Source organism: Perissodus microlepis, chromosome 15 (genome assembly GCF_051167445.1).
Source record: "Perissodus microlepis isolate ML-2025 ecotype Zambia chromosome 15, ASM5116744v1, whole genome shotgun sequence".
Taxonomy (NCBI): Eukaryota; Metazoa; Chordata; class Actinopteri; order Cichliformes; family Cichlidae; genus Perissodus; species Perissodus microlepis.
Genome location: NC_140475.1, coordinates 11,378,488 through 11,392,453, shown reverse-complemented (window position 1 = coordinate 11,392,453; position 13,966 = coordinate 11,378,488). Strand labels below are relative to the sequence as shown.

The window sequence follows — 13,966 nt, the reverse complement described above, 5'->3', positions numbered from 1 at the left end:
TCCAAGATATCCACCTCCCTCAGGCATCACCAGGAAAATAATCTGATTCGTGATAAAAGTCAGATAATGATTAACATCTTAAAAATCTACAGGCTTTAAAGTCACAGTCCTTATTTACAAAGAATAACATTTACATATAAAAGTTTATTTTCCAAGATTTATTTTGAGAATTACTGTCTTAATGTTCGGCTGAAATTGTCCACTCCCCTTTCTGTTCCACATAAAGTGATGTACTGTATATGTGGTCTAGTGACAACAGCTCACATGCGTAATGCGGGCGAGCCTTTGTCACCTTTAGCTTTTATTTACCCATGATTGCATTGTGGAAACTACAGAAAAAGAAATCAGAGATGCAAAAAGATTTTTAATGCTTGAATTTGCTGAGCCTCATTAGTATTTCTTCATTGGTATTTAATGTCACAGCAAGAGGAAAGCGTGATTGTTCCCACCGTTCTGTTGCGAATAAATTTCCTTCTTTGTGTTTGTTATTTTTAAAGCCAGTTTGAAGAATTTGTGTGGTGAGTCAGGTTTGCCTGCGGGGCCCTGTTTCAGAAAGCCGGTTTAGTGCAAACTCTGAGTAAGTATACCCTGAGTTAACGAAAACTCTGGCTTTTCGGTTTCACAAAGCGAGTTTAGATTAATTCTGAGTGAGTTACTATGACGACACACTCCGTGAAGCTAACCTGCCCCCTAGCAGGTTTACTTCAACTAACCCTGACTTTCTCCGCCTCTTTGTCGGAAACCTGACTGTAGGAAGTGTCAGACATGGCGTGCCCCTTCCTTGAAGAGCCAGTAGATGTTGAAGCCCAAATTCTCCGCAGAGCTCTCCGCCGGGAGAGAGTGATTAGAGCGCGTTTGGACATTTTATCATTTCCTGATGATTTTCTGTGTGAACGTTACCGTTTTTCAGCACAATCTATAATTCATTTGAATAACATCCTCAGGCCTAATATTGCTCATGTGACACATCGCGGACATTCTCTCAGTTCTGTACATATTATTTGTATTGCACTTCGTTTTTTTGCAAACGGGAGCTTTCTGTATAATATTGGTGACGCTGAGCACGTTTCCAAGGCTACCGTCTGTCGGGCAGTCAGGAATGTTACAGTTGCACTGAAACGTCTCCTGTACTCGTTTGTGGTGTTCCCCGGTCATAGACCCACAAGATTTATCAAAGAGGGATTCCACAAAATTGCAGGTATCAGGATGAACAAAACTTAATTCATGATGTGGTGATACTTGAACTACTACTTAAATTTTACATTTATTTTCAGGGTTCCCAGGCGTGATTGGCTGTATAGATGGCACTCACATTCCAATCATTGCTCCTTCAGTAAATGAAGGAGACTATGTGAACAGGAAGTCTTTCCACAGCATTAATGTACAGGTACATAGTTCCCTGTAGCATTTCAAACTAACAAATTATTTCATTATAGTAATGGATGCTAATTTGTGTTCTCTGCACTGTGAAGATCATATGTGATGCTGCCAACATTATCACAAATGTGGAAGCCAAGTGGCCAGGCTCTGTTCATGACTCACAAATTTTTCGTGAATGTACACTGAGCACAAAATTTGGACATGGTGAGTTGAAAATACTTTAAAATATATAAAGACCGATTGCTACAGGGACATTTGAACTGAAGTGTATCCTTCTGTCTTAGGAGAGTTCACTGGCTACTTGCTTGGTGATAGGGGGTATCCATGTTTACCCTATTTGCTTACCCCTTACCCTGACCCTGAACCGGGCCCACAGCAGCGACATAATCTGGCTCATTGCAGGACAAGAGCCAGAGTTGAAATGACTATCGGAATGCTTAAGGCCCGGTTCCAGTGCCTTCAAAGACTCAGGGTCACCCCAGAAAGGGCATGTGACATTATTGTGGCATGTGTGATTCTTCACAACATTGCCACAATTAGAGGAGAACACTGTCCTTCTGAACCAAACATCAGCAGTGATCCAAACCATGAACATCCTGACCCTCCCACGGACATACAAGATGGAAGAGCAGTCAGAGACACCATATGTCACAATCATTTCCTTTGACCCATCACCTCAACATGTTGAAAGACGAATAAACAGATTTTTTGTTCAACTGGCTTTATTGGTCGCCTGTATTTCCTGTACACAAAGTATTAATAAGTATATTATTATGTTGTTCAAACACTGAAATAATTCGTCCATCTCTGACCACTTCACCCACCCTTAACTGATGTTCCAGCAGTAAAATCTCAATCTTGGTCTTTTGGATCTGCTGCTTGAAGTGTTCCATTTCCAAGTCGCATTTTTTTATTTTCTTGATCAAATAGATCTTGTACAGCTGCTTTACAGGGAGCTATTGAAACACAGAAAATAGCATTGACATTCATAGTACATGCCTACTTAGGTTGGTTGTAAATCAGTGCTGAACATCTTACTGAGGAAAGGTTTGTTGGAGAAGTGGCTGGACCCTCTTCCTGTTCATTTCCATCATCACTCTGTTAGAGACATAGAAAGCCCATGGTTTTATTATAGTACCACATTTTATTCAATTGTTATATTTTCCATTGTAAGATGTAAACCTCATAAAGTGTCTCTGTTGCTTCCTCCTCTGTAACAGCTGTCAATGTTTCTTCATTATTTTCCTGTAGTAAAGAAATTAACAACATTGCTGTTTTACTGTAAACTCATATAATCTGTGGAGTATTAAGAGTACTCACAACTGCATGTTGGTCTGGCTCAACAGGAGGCTGCACCAGATGCAGTACACCATCACCATCAACTGATAGAATATGAGGTTTATACAGGTCACTTATAACTTACAAGGGACCAAATGGCAATTAACAAACATATACCAATCACCTTACACTTCATTGTCATTATGCTCTCAAAGACAACCAAGACTGAGGGAAGGCAAAATCAGTAGGGAAATAACTTCACTACAAAATAATTCATTATGGTAAAGAGTTTATCAAATGAATGAGTAGCACTGCAAAGGTGACTGTGAAGAAAGGATGTATGCACATCATGTATTATTTTGAATTTACCTCTTACGTAGGCACTTGTGTCTTGCGGGGTTATTGACTCAGAGGATGTCCCCGCAGAGATGCCTTCAGCCACAGGGTGCCCACTGTTTTGGCTGAGGGCCAACTGCTGAGCCTCTGTGAGTGGTGGTGGTGGAGGACCCCCACCTGTTTTTCGGGCCTCCGCTTTTTTTCTGTTGGCTATAACGGGTCACATTTGAGCATACAGAGTAAGCAAATATGTACTTGTAATGTGCTCGGATAATTTCAATAAGTGCTTACAGAAAGAAAATTAATGTAGCCTCTAACTGCAATTGATTTACATAGGACAAACAGACCAAGCACTATGGCTCATAATACAATTACACCTTACCTGTTTGGACTATATTTTTATATTTCATTTTTACTTGCTGCCAGGAACGTTTGGGGCCTGTTGGGTTGCACCTGCGCTCACATCACATCACAAAATAAAATGTATAAAATAAAAAATAAAATAAAATATAATAAAATAACGTGTTAAATGGGTGGAAATCCCTAGATCAATGTTTAAATTAACACTCACGCATTGACTCTGTCGGCTATGTTTTGCCATGCATGCTCCCTTTCTTTTGCAGCTGAGGCTGTGTTACTTTTTTTCCGCAAAATTTGCATGTTATCGGCATATGCTGCCATCAGAATTTCGGCCTCAAGCGCTGTAAAATACATTGACCGCGCCTTCTTTCCCTCCGTCTCCATGGTGACTCGCTTAAGTCGTGACACACAACTTGTGTGTTAGGGTAATAGGCATTAATAATTAGTTTACTATTTCTTCTTCTTTTTTATAAAACAGTAAATTTGAAAATTAATGGATAACAATACTTACAATTCAGCTCGTGCATACTGCTGCACTAACCATTACAGAAACATAAAAAATGATTTTGGTAATTATCAGTGCTTTTTATTTTATGCAAATGTGCTATAAATTTGTGCGGTCGTGGGTCAAAGAGTTGGCAGTTCGTCTTGTAACCGGAAGGTTGCCGGTTCGAGCCCTGGCTCGTACAGTCTCGGTCGTTGTGTCCTTGGGCAAGACACTTCACCTACCGCCTACTGATGATGGCCAGAGGGGCCGATGGCGCAATATGGCAGCCTCGCTTCTGTCAGTCTGCCCCAGGGCAGCTGTGGTTACAACTGTAGCTTGCCTCCACCAGTGTGTGAATGTGAGCGTGGATGAATAGTGAAATTGTAAAGCGCTTTGAGGGCCCCGAAAAGTGCTATATAAATGCAATCCATTATTATTATAAACTTTACATTGGCTCATAGTCTAAATCTTCAGCATTGTAAAAGAAGGACTAACCTTTACATATCTATAAGTAGTTAACAAGTGTGTGTTAGGGTAATAGGCATTATCCTTTGTGACGTTTGATATGCACACACTATGTGTCTATCATGTGCCTCCTTCAACCAAAAAAAGCAGTGACAGCCAAGTTAATTTAAGGGGAAAAAAATCAAAGTACACATAGTGACAGCCATTCCTACAATTCCTAAAATGATATTAAACAAATGTATGATGCAGTGTACAATAGATAACAGTGACTTATTTAACACGAGTTCAGATGATTAAACTTGAAAGTGTTGTCAAAGTTTAAATGTAAGTTTGGTATTGGAACATAGAATCTGTTTCTCCTTACTGGAAAACAGTACTGGTCAGGCAAGATGTTTGTTTGGATTGTGTTTTTCTTCTCTTCCAAGATATCCACCTCCCTCAGGCATCACCAGGAAAATAATCTGATTCGTGATAAAAGTCAGATAATGATTAACATCTTAAAAATCTACAGGCTTTAAAGTCACAGTCCTTATTTACAAAGAATAACATTTACATATAAGAGTTTATTTTCCAAGATTTATTTTGAGAATTACTGTCTTAATGTTCGGCTGAAATTGTCCACTCCCCTTTCTGTTCCACATAAAGTGATGTACTGTATATGTGGTCTAGTGACAACAGCTCACATGCGTAATGCGGGCGAGCCTTTGTCACCTTTAGCTTTTATTTACCCATGATTGCATTGTGGAAACTACAGAAAAAGAAATCAGAGATGCAAAAAGATTTTTAATGCTTGAATTTGCTGAGCCTCATTAGTATTTCTTCATTGGTATTTAATGTCACAGCAAGAGGAAAGCGTGATTGTTCCCACCGTTCTGTTGCGAATAAATTTCCTTCTTTGTGTTTGTTATTTTTAAAGCCAGTTTGAAGAATTTGTGTGGTGAGTCAGGTTTGCCTGCGGGGCCCTGTTTCAGAAAGCCGGTTTAGTGCAAACTCTGAGTAAGTATTCCCTGAGTTAACGAAAACTCTGGCTTTTCGGTTTCACAAAGCGAGTTTAGATTAATTCTGAGTGAGTTACTATGACGACACACTCCGTGAAGCTAACCTGCCCCCTAGCAGGTTTACTTCAACTAACCCTGACTTTCTCCGCCTCTTTGTCGGAAACCTGACTGTAGGAAGTGTCAGACATGGCGTGCCCCTTCCTTGAAGAGCCAGTAGATGTTGAAGCCCAAATTCTCCGCAGAGCTCTCCGCCGGGAGAGAGTGATTAGAGCGCGTTTGGACATTTTATCATTTCCTGATGATTTTCTGTGTGAACGTTACCGTTTTTCAGCACAATCTATAATTCATTTGAATAACATCCTCAGGCCTAATATTGCTCATGTGACACATCGCGGACATTCTCTCAGTTCTGTACATATTATTTGTATTGCACTTCGTTTTTTTGCAAACGGGAGCTTTCTGTATAATATTGGTGACGCTGAGCACGTTTCCAAGGCTACCGTCTGTCGGGCAGTCAGGAATGTTACAGTTGCACTGAAACGTCTCCTGTACTCGTTTGTGGTGTTCCCCGGTCATAGACCCACAAGATTTATCAAAGAGGGATTCCACAAAATTGCAGGTATCAGGATGAACAAAACTTAATTCATGATGTGGTGATACTTGAACTACTACTTAAATTTTACATTTATTTTCAGGGTTCCCAGGCGTGATTGGCTGTATAGATGGCACTCACATTCCAATCATTGCTCCTTCAGTAAATGAAGGAGACTATGTGAACAGGAAGTCTTTCCACAGCATTAATGTACAGGTACATAGTTCCCTGTAGCATTTCAAACTAACAAATTATTTCATTATAGTAATGGATGCTAATTTGTGTTCTCTGCACTGTGAAGATCATATGTGATGCTGCCAACATTATCACAAATGTGGAAGCCAAGTGGCCAGGCTCTGTTCATGACTCACAAATTTTTCGTGAATGTACACTGAGCACAAAATTTGGACATGGTGAGTTGAAAATACTTTAAAATATATAAAGACCGATTGCTACAGGGACATTTGAACTGAAGTGTATCCTTCTGTCTTAGGAGAGTTCACTGGCTACTTGCTTGGTGATAGGGGGTATCCATGTTTACCCTATTTGCTTACCCCTTACCCTGACCCTGAACCGGGCCCACAGCAGCGACATAATCTGGCTCATTGCAGGACAAGAGCCAGAGTTGAAATGACTATCGGAATGCTTAAGGCCCGGTTCCAGTGCCTTCAAAGACTCAGGGTCACCCCAGAAAGGGCATGTGACATTATTGTGGCATGTGTGATTCTTCACAACATTGCCACAATTAGAGGAGAACACTGTCCTTCTGAACCAAACATCAGCAGTGATCCAAACCATGAACATCCTGACCCTCCCACGGACATACAAGATGGAAGAGCAGTCAGAGACACCATATGTCACAATCATTTCCTTTGACCCATCACCTCAACATGTTGAAAGACGAATAAACAGATTTTTTGTTCAACTGGCTTTATTGGTCGCCTGTATTTCCTGTACACAAAGTATTAATAAGTATATTATTATGTTGTTCAAACACTGAAATAATTCGTCCATCTCTGACCACTTCACCCACCCTTAACTGATGTTCCAGCAGTAAAATCTCAATCTTGGTCTTTTGGATCTGCTGCTTGAAGTGTTCCATTTCCAAGTCGCATTTTTTTATTTTCTTGATCAAATAGATCTTGTACAGCTGCTTTACAGGGAGCTATTGAAACACAGAAAATAGCATTGACATTCATAGTACATGCCTACTTAGGTTGGTTGTAAATCAGTGCTGAACATCTTACTGAGGAAAGGTTTGTTGGAGAAGTGGCTGGACCCTCTTCCTGTTCATTTCCATCATCACTCTGTTAGAGACATAGAAAGCCCATGGTTTTATTATAGTACCACATTTTATTCAATTGTTATATTTTCCATTGTAAGATGTAAACCTCATAAAGTGTCTCTGTTGCTTCCTCCTCTGTAACAGCTGTCAATGTTTCTTCATTATTTTCCTGTAGTAAAGAAATTAACAACATTGCTGTTTTACTGTAAACTCATATAATCTGTGGAGTATTAAGAGTACTCACAACTGCATGTTGGTCTGGCTCAACAGGAGGCTGCACCAGATGCAGTACACCATCACCATCAACTGATAGAATATGAGGTTTATACAGGTCACTTATAACTTACAAGGGACCAAATGGCAATTAACAAACATATACCAATCACCTTACACTTCATTGTCATTATGCTCTCAAAGACAACCAAGACTGAGGGAAGGCAAAATCAGTAGGGAAATAACTTCACTACAAAATAATTCATTATGGTAAAGAGTTTATCAAATGAATGAGTAGCACTGCAAAGGTGACTGTGAAGAAAGGATGTATGCACATCATGTATTATTTTGAATTTACCTCTTACGTAGGCACTTGTGTCTTGCGGGGTTATTGACTCAGAGGATGTCCCCGCAGAGATGCCTTCAGCCACAGGGTGCCCACTGTTTTGGCTGAGGGCCAACTGCTGAGCCTCTGTGAGTGGTGGTGGTGGAGGACCCCCACCTGTTTTTCGGGCCTCCGCTTTTTTTCTGTTGGCTATAACGGGTCACATTTGAGCATACAGAGTAAGCAAATATGTACTTGTAATGTGCTCGGATAATTTCAATAAGTGCTTACAGAAAGAAAATTAATGTAGCCTCTAACTGCAATTGATTTACATAGGACAAACAGACCAAGCACTATGGCTCATAATACAATTACACCTTACCTGTTTGGACTATATTTTTATATTTCATTTTTACTTGCTGCCAGGAACGTTTGGGGCCTGTTGGGTTGCACCTGCGCTCACATCACATCACAAAATAAAATGTATAAAATAAAAAATAAAATAAAATATAATAAAATAACGTGTTAAATGGGTGGAAATCCCTAGATCAATGTTTAAATTAACACTCACGCATTGACTCTGTCGGCTATGTTTTGCCATGCATGCTCCCTTTCTTTTGCAGCTGAGGCTGTGTTACTTTTTTTCCGCAAAATTTGCATGTTATCGGCATATGCTGCCATCAGAATTTCGGCCTCAAGCGCTGTAAAATACATTGACCGCGCCTTCTTTCCCTCCGTCTCCATGGTGACTCGCTTAAGTCGTGACACACAACTTGTGTGTTAGGGTAATAGGCATTAATAATTAGTTTACTATTTCTTCTTCTTTTTTATAAAACAGTAAATTTGAAAATTAATGGATAACAATACTTACAATTCAGCTCGTGCATACTGCTGCACTAACCATTACAGAAACATAAAAAATGATTTTGGTAATTATCAGTGCTTTTTATTTTATGCAAATGTGCTATAAATTTGTGCGGTCGTGGGTCAAAGAGTTGGCAGTTCGTCTTGTAACCGGAAGGTTGCCGGTTCGAGCCCTGGCTCGTACAGTCTCGGTCGTTGTGTCCTTGGGCAAGACACTTCACCTACCGCCTACTGATGATGGCCAGAGGGGCCGATGGCGCAATATGGCAGCCTCGCTTCTGTCAGTCTGCCCCAGGGCAGCTGTGGTTACAACTGTAGCTTGCCTCCACCAGTGTGTGAATGTGAGCGTGGATGAATAGTGAAATTGTAAAGCGCTTTGAGGGCCCCGAAAAGTGCTATATAAATGCAATCCATTATTATTATAAACTTTACATTGGCTCATAGTCTAAATCTTCAGCATTGTAAAAGAAGGACTAACCTTTACATATCTATAAGTAGTTAACAAGTGTGTGTTAGGGTAATAGGCATTATCCTTTGTGACGTTTGATATGCACACACTATGTGTCTATCATGTGCCTCCTTCAACCAAAAAAAGCAGTGACAGCCAAGTTAATTTAAGGGGAAAAAAATCAAAGTACACATAGTGACAGCCATTCCTACAATTCCTAAAATGATATTAAACAAATGTATGATGCAGTGTACAATAGATAACAGTGACTTATTTAACACGAGTTCAGATGATTAAACTTGAAAGTGTTGTCAAAGTTTAAATGTAAGTTTGGTATTGGAACATAGAATCTGTTTCTCCTTACTGGAAAACAGTACTGGTCAGGCAAGATGTTTGTTTGGATTGTGTTTTTCTTCTCTTCCAAGATATCCACCTCCCTCAGGCATCACCAGGAAAATAATCTGATTCGTGATAAAAGTCAGATAATGATTAACATCTTAAAAATCTACAGGCTTTAAAGTCACAGTCCTTATTTACAAAGAATAACATTTACATATAAGAGTTTATTTTCCAAGATTTATTTTGAGAATTACTGTCTTAATGTTCGGCTGAAATTGTCCACTCCCCTTTCTGTTCCACATAAAGTGATGTACTGTATATGTGGTCTAGTGACAACAGCTCACATGCGTAATGCGGGCGAGCCTTTGTCACCTTTAGCTTTTATTTACCCATGATTGCATTGTGGAAACTACAGAAAAAGAAATCAGAGATGCAAAAAGATTTTTAATGCTTGAATTTGCTGAGCCTCATTAGTATTTCTTCATTGGTATTTAATGTCACAGCAAGAGGAAAGCGTGATTGTTCCCACCGTTCTGTTGCGAATAAATTTCCTTCTTTGTGTTTGTTATTTTTAAAGCCAGTTTGAAGAATTTGTGTGGTGAGTCAGGTTTGCCTGCGGGGCCCTGTTTCAGAAAGCCGGTTTAGTGCAAACTCTGAGTAAGTATTCCCTGAGTTAACGAAAACTCTGGCTTTTCGGTTTCACAAAGCGAGTTTAGATTAATTCTGAGTGAGTTACTATGACGACACACTCCGTGAAGCTAACCTGCCCCCTAGCAGGTTTACTTCAACTAACCCTGACTTTCTCCGCCTCTTTGTCGGAAACCTGACTGTAGGAAGTGTCAGACATGGCGTGCCCCTTCCTTGAAGAGCCAGTAGATGTTGAAGCCCAAATTCTCCGCAGAGCTCTCCGCCGGGAGAGAGTGATTAGAGCGCGTTTGGACATTTTATCATTTCCTGATGATTTTCTGTGTGAACGTTACCGTTTTTCAGCACAATCTATAATTCATTTGAATAACATCCTCAGGCCTAATATTGCTCATGTGACACATCGCGGACATTCTCTCAGTTCTGTACATATTATTTGTATTGCACTTCGTTTTTTTGCAAACGGGAGCTTTCTGTATAATATTGGTGACGCTGAGCACGTTTCCAAGGCTACCGTCTGTCGGGCAGTCAGGAATGTTACAGTTGCACTGAAACGTCTCCTGTACTCGTTTGTGGTGTTCCCCGGTCATAGACCCACAAGATTTATCAAAGAGGGATTCCACAAAATTGCAGGTATCAGGATGAACAAAACTTAATTCATGATGTGGTGATACTTGAACTACTACTTAAATTTTACATTTATTTTCAGGGTTCCCAGGCGTGATTGGCTGTATAGATGGCACTCACATTCCAATCATTGCTCCTTCAGTAAATGAAGGAGACTATGTGAACAGGAAGTCTTTCCACAGCATTAATGTACAGGTACATAGTTCCCTGTAGCATTTCAAACTAACAAATTATTTCATTATAGTAATGGATGCTAATTTGTGTTCTCTGCACTGTGAAGATCATATGTGATGCTGCCAACATTATCACAAATGTGGAAGCCAAGTGGCCAGGCTCTGTTCATGACTCACAAATTTTTCGTGAATGTACACTGAGCACAAAATTTGGACATGGTGAGTTGAAAATACTTTAAAATATATAAAGACCGATTGCTACAGGGACATTTGAACTGAAGTGTATCCTTCTGTCTTAGGAGAGTTCACTGGCTACTTGCTTGGTGATAGGGGGTATCCATGTTTACCCTATTTGCTTACCCCTTACCCTGACCCTGAACCGGGCCCACAGCAGCGACATAATCTGGCTCATTGCAGGACAAGAGCCAGAGTTGAAATGACTATCGGAATGCTTAAGGCCCGGTTCCAGTGCCTTCAAAGACTCAGGGTCACCCCAGAAAGGGCATGTGACATTATTGTGGCATGTGTGATTCTTCACAACATTGCCACAATTAGAGGAGAACACTGTCCTTCTGAACCAAACATCAGCAGTGATCCAAACCATGAACATCCTGACCCTCCCACGGACATACAAGATGGAAGAGCAGTCAGAGACACCATATGTCACAATCATTTCCTTTGACCCATCACCTCAACATGTTGAAAGACGAATAAACAGATTTTTTGTTCAACTGGCTTTATTGGTCGCCTGTATTTCCTGTACACAAAGTATTAATAAGTATATTATTATGTTGTTCAAACACTGAAATAATTCGTCCATCTCTGACCACTTCACCCACCCTTAACTGATGTTCCAGCAGTAAAATCTCAATCTTGGTCTTTTGGATCTGCTGCTTGAAGTGTTCCATTTCCAAGTCGCATTTTTTTATTTTCTTGATCAAATAGATCTTGTACAGCTGCTTTACAGGGAGCTATTGAAACACAGAAAATAGCATTGACATTCATAGTACATGCCTACTTAGGTTGGTTGTAAATCAGTGCTGAACATCTTACTGAGGAAAGGTTTGTTGGAGAAGTGGCTGGACCCTCTTCCTGTTCATTTTCATCATCACTCTGTTAGAGACATAGAAAGTCCATGGTTTTATTATAGTACCACATTTTATTCAATTGTTATATTTTCCATTGTAAGATGTAAACCTCATAAAGTGTCTCTGTTGCTTCCTCCTCTGTAACAGCTGTCAATGTTTCTTCATTATTTTCCTGTAGTAAAGAAATTAACAACATTGCTGTTTTACTGTAAACTCATATAATCTGTGGAGTATTAAGAGTACTCACAACTGCATGTTGGTCTGGCTCAACAGGAGGCTGCACCAGATGCAGTACACCATCACCATCAACTGATAGAATATGAGGTTTATACAGGTCACTTATAACTTACAAGAGACCAAATGGCAATTAACAAACATATACCAATCACCTTACACTTCATTGTCATTATGCTCTCAAAGACAACCAAGACTGAGGGAAGGCAAAATCAGTAGGGAAATAACTTCACTACAAAATAATTCATTATGGTAAAGAGTTTATCAAATGAATGAGTAGCACTGCAAAGGTGACTGTGAAGAAAGGATGTATGCACATCATGTATTATTTTGAATTTACCTCTTATGTAGGCACTTGTGTCTTGCGGGGTTATTGACTCAGAGGATGTCCCCGCAGAGATGCCTTCAGCCACAGGGTGCCCACTGTTTTGGCTGAGGGCCAACTGCTGAGCCTCTGTGAGTGGTGGTGGTGGAGGACCCCCACCTGTTTTTCGGGCCTCCGCTTTTTTTCTGTTGGCTATAACGGGTCACATTTGAGCATACAGAGTAAGCAAATATGTACTTGTAATGTGCTCGGATAATTTCAATAAGTGCTTACAGAAAGAAAATTAATGTAGCCTCTAACTGCAATTGATTTACATAGGACAAACAGACCAAGCACTATGGCTCATAATACAATTACACCTTACCTGTTTGGACTATATTTTTATATTTCATTTTTACTTGCTGCCAGGAACGTTTGGGGCCTGTTGGGTTGCACCTGCGCTCACATCACATCACAAAATAAAATGTATAAAATAAAAAATAAAATAAAATATAATAAAATAACGTGTTAAATGGGTGGAAATCCCTAGATCAGTGTTTAAATTAACACTCACGCATTGACTCTGTCGGCTATGTTTTGCCATGCATGCTCCCTTTCTTTTGCAGCTGAGGCTGTGTTACTTTTTTTCCGCAAAATTTGCATGTTATCGGCATATGCTGCCATCAGAATTTCGGCCTCAAGCGCTGTAAAATACATTGACCGCACCTTCTTTCCCTCCGTCTCCATGGTGACTCGCTTAAGTCGTGACACACAACTTGTGTGTTAGGGTAATAGGCATTAATAATTAGTTTACTATTTCTTCTTCTTTTTTATAAAACAGTAAATTTGAAAATTAATGGATAACAATACTTACAATTCAGCTCGTGCATACTGCTGCACTAACCATTACAGAAACATAAAAAATGATTTTGGTAATTATCAGTGCTTTTTATTTTATGCAAATGTGCTATAAATTTGTGCGGTCGTGGGTCAAAGAGTTGGCAGTTCGTCTTGTAACCGGAAGGTTGCCGGTTCGAGCCCTGGCTCGTACAGTCTCGGTCGTTGTGTCCTTTGGCAAGACACTTCACCTACCGCCTACTGATGATGGCCAGAGGGGCCGATGGCGCAATATGGCAGCCTCGCTTCTGTCAGTCTGCCCCAGGGCAGCTGTGGTTACAACTGTAGCTTGCCTCCACCAGTGTGTGAATGTGAGCGTGGATGAATAGTGGAATTGTAAAGCGCTTTGAGGGCCCCGAAAAGTGCTATATAAATGCAATCCATTATTATTATAAACTTTACATTGGCTCATAGTCTAAATCTTCAGCATTGTAAAAGAAGGACTAACCTTTACATATCTATAAGTAGTTAACAAGTGTGTGTTAGGGTAATAGGCATTATCCTTTGTGACGTTTGATATGCACACACTATGTGTCTATCATGTGCCTCCTTCAACCAAAAAAAGCAGTGACAGCCAAGTTAATTTAAGGGGAAAAAAATCAAAGTACACATAGTGACAGCCATTCCT

General features: G+C 40.1%; 6 long non-coding RNA genes across 6 annotated transcripts; 3 read left to right on the top strand and 3 right to left on the bottom strand.

Moving 5' to 3' along the window:
- Positions 1–519: 519 nt before the first annotated feature.
- Positions 520–2,249, top strand: LOC146371773 (uncharacterized). Its single transcript, XR_014802801.1, has 2 exons — positions 520–1,584; positions 1,665–2,249. It is a non-coding gene; the product is annotated as an uncharacterized LOC146371773 (long non-coding RNA).
- A 68-nt stretch (positions 2,250–2,317) lies between these two features.
- Positions 2,318–3,021, bottom strand: LOC146371772 (uncharacterized). The gene is made up of 3 exons (XR_014802802.1): positions 2,701–3,021; positions 2,563–2,625; positions 2,318–2,478 (listed from the first exon to the last, which is right to left on the bottom strand). It is a non-coding gene; the product is annotated as an uncharacterized LOC146371772 (long non-coding RNA).
- Positions 3,022–5,343: 2,322 nt separating this feature from the next.
- Positions 5,344–6,974, top strand: LOC146371771 (uncharacterized). The gene is made up of 2 exons (XR_014802803.1): positions 5,344–6,309; positions 6,390–6,974. It is a non-coding gene; the product is annotated as an uncharacterized LOC146371771 (long non-coding RNA).
- Positions 6,975–7,042: 68 nt separating this feature from the next.
- Positions 7,043–7,746, bottom strand: LOC146371770 (uncharacterized). Its single transcript, XR_014802804.1, has 3 exons — positions 7,426–7,746; positions 7,288–7,350; positions 7,043–7,203 (listed from the first exon to the last, which is right to left on the bottom strand). It is a non-coding gene; the product is annotated as an uncharacterized LOC146371770 (long non-coding RNA).
- Positions 7,747–10,068: 2,322 nt separating this feature from the next.
- On the top strand, positions 10,069–11,699 carry LOC146371769 (uncharacterized). The gene is made up of 2 exons (XR_014802806.1): positions 10,069–11,034; positions 11,115–11,699. It is a non-coding gene; the product is annotated as an uncharacterized LOC146371769 (long non-coding RNA).
- Positions 11,700–11,924: 225 nt separating this feature from the next.
- LOC146371768 (uncharacterized) lies at positions 11,925–12,984 on the bottom strand. The gene is made up of 3 exons (XR_014802807.1): positions 12,478–12,984; positions 12,151–12,212; positions 11,925–12,075 (listed from the first exon to the last, which is right to left on the bottom strand). It is a non-coding gene; the product is annotated as an uncharacterized LOC146371768 (long non-coding RNA).
- Positions 12,985–13,966: the final 982 nt, after the last annotated feature.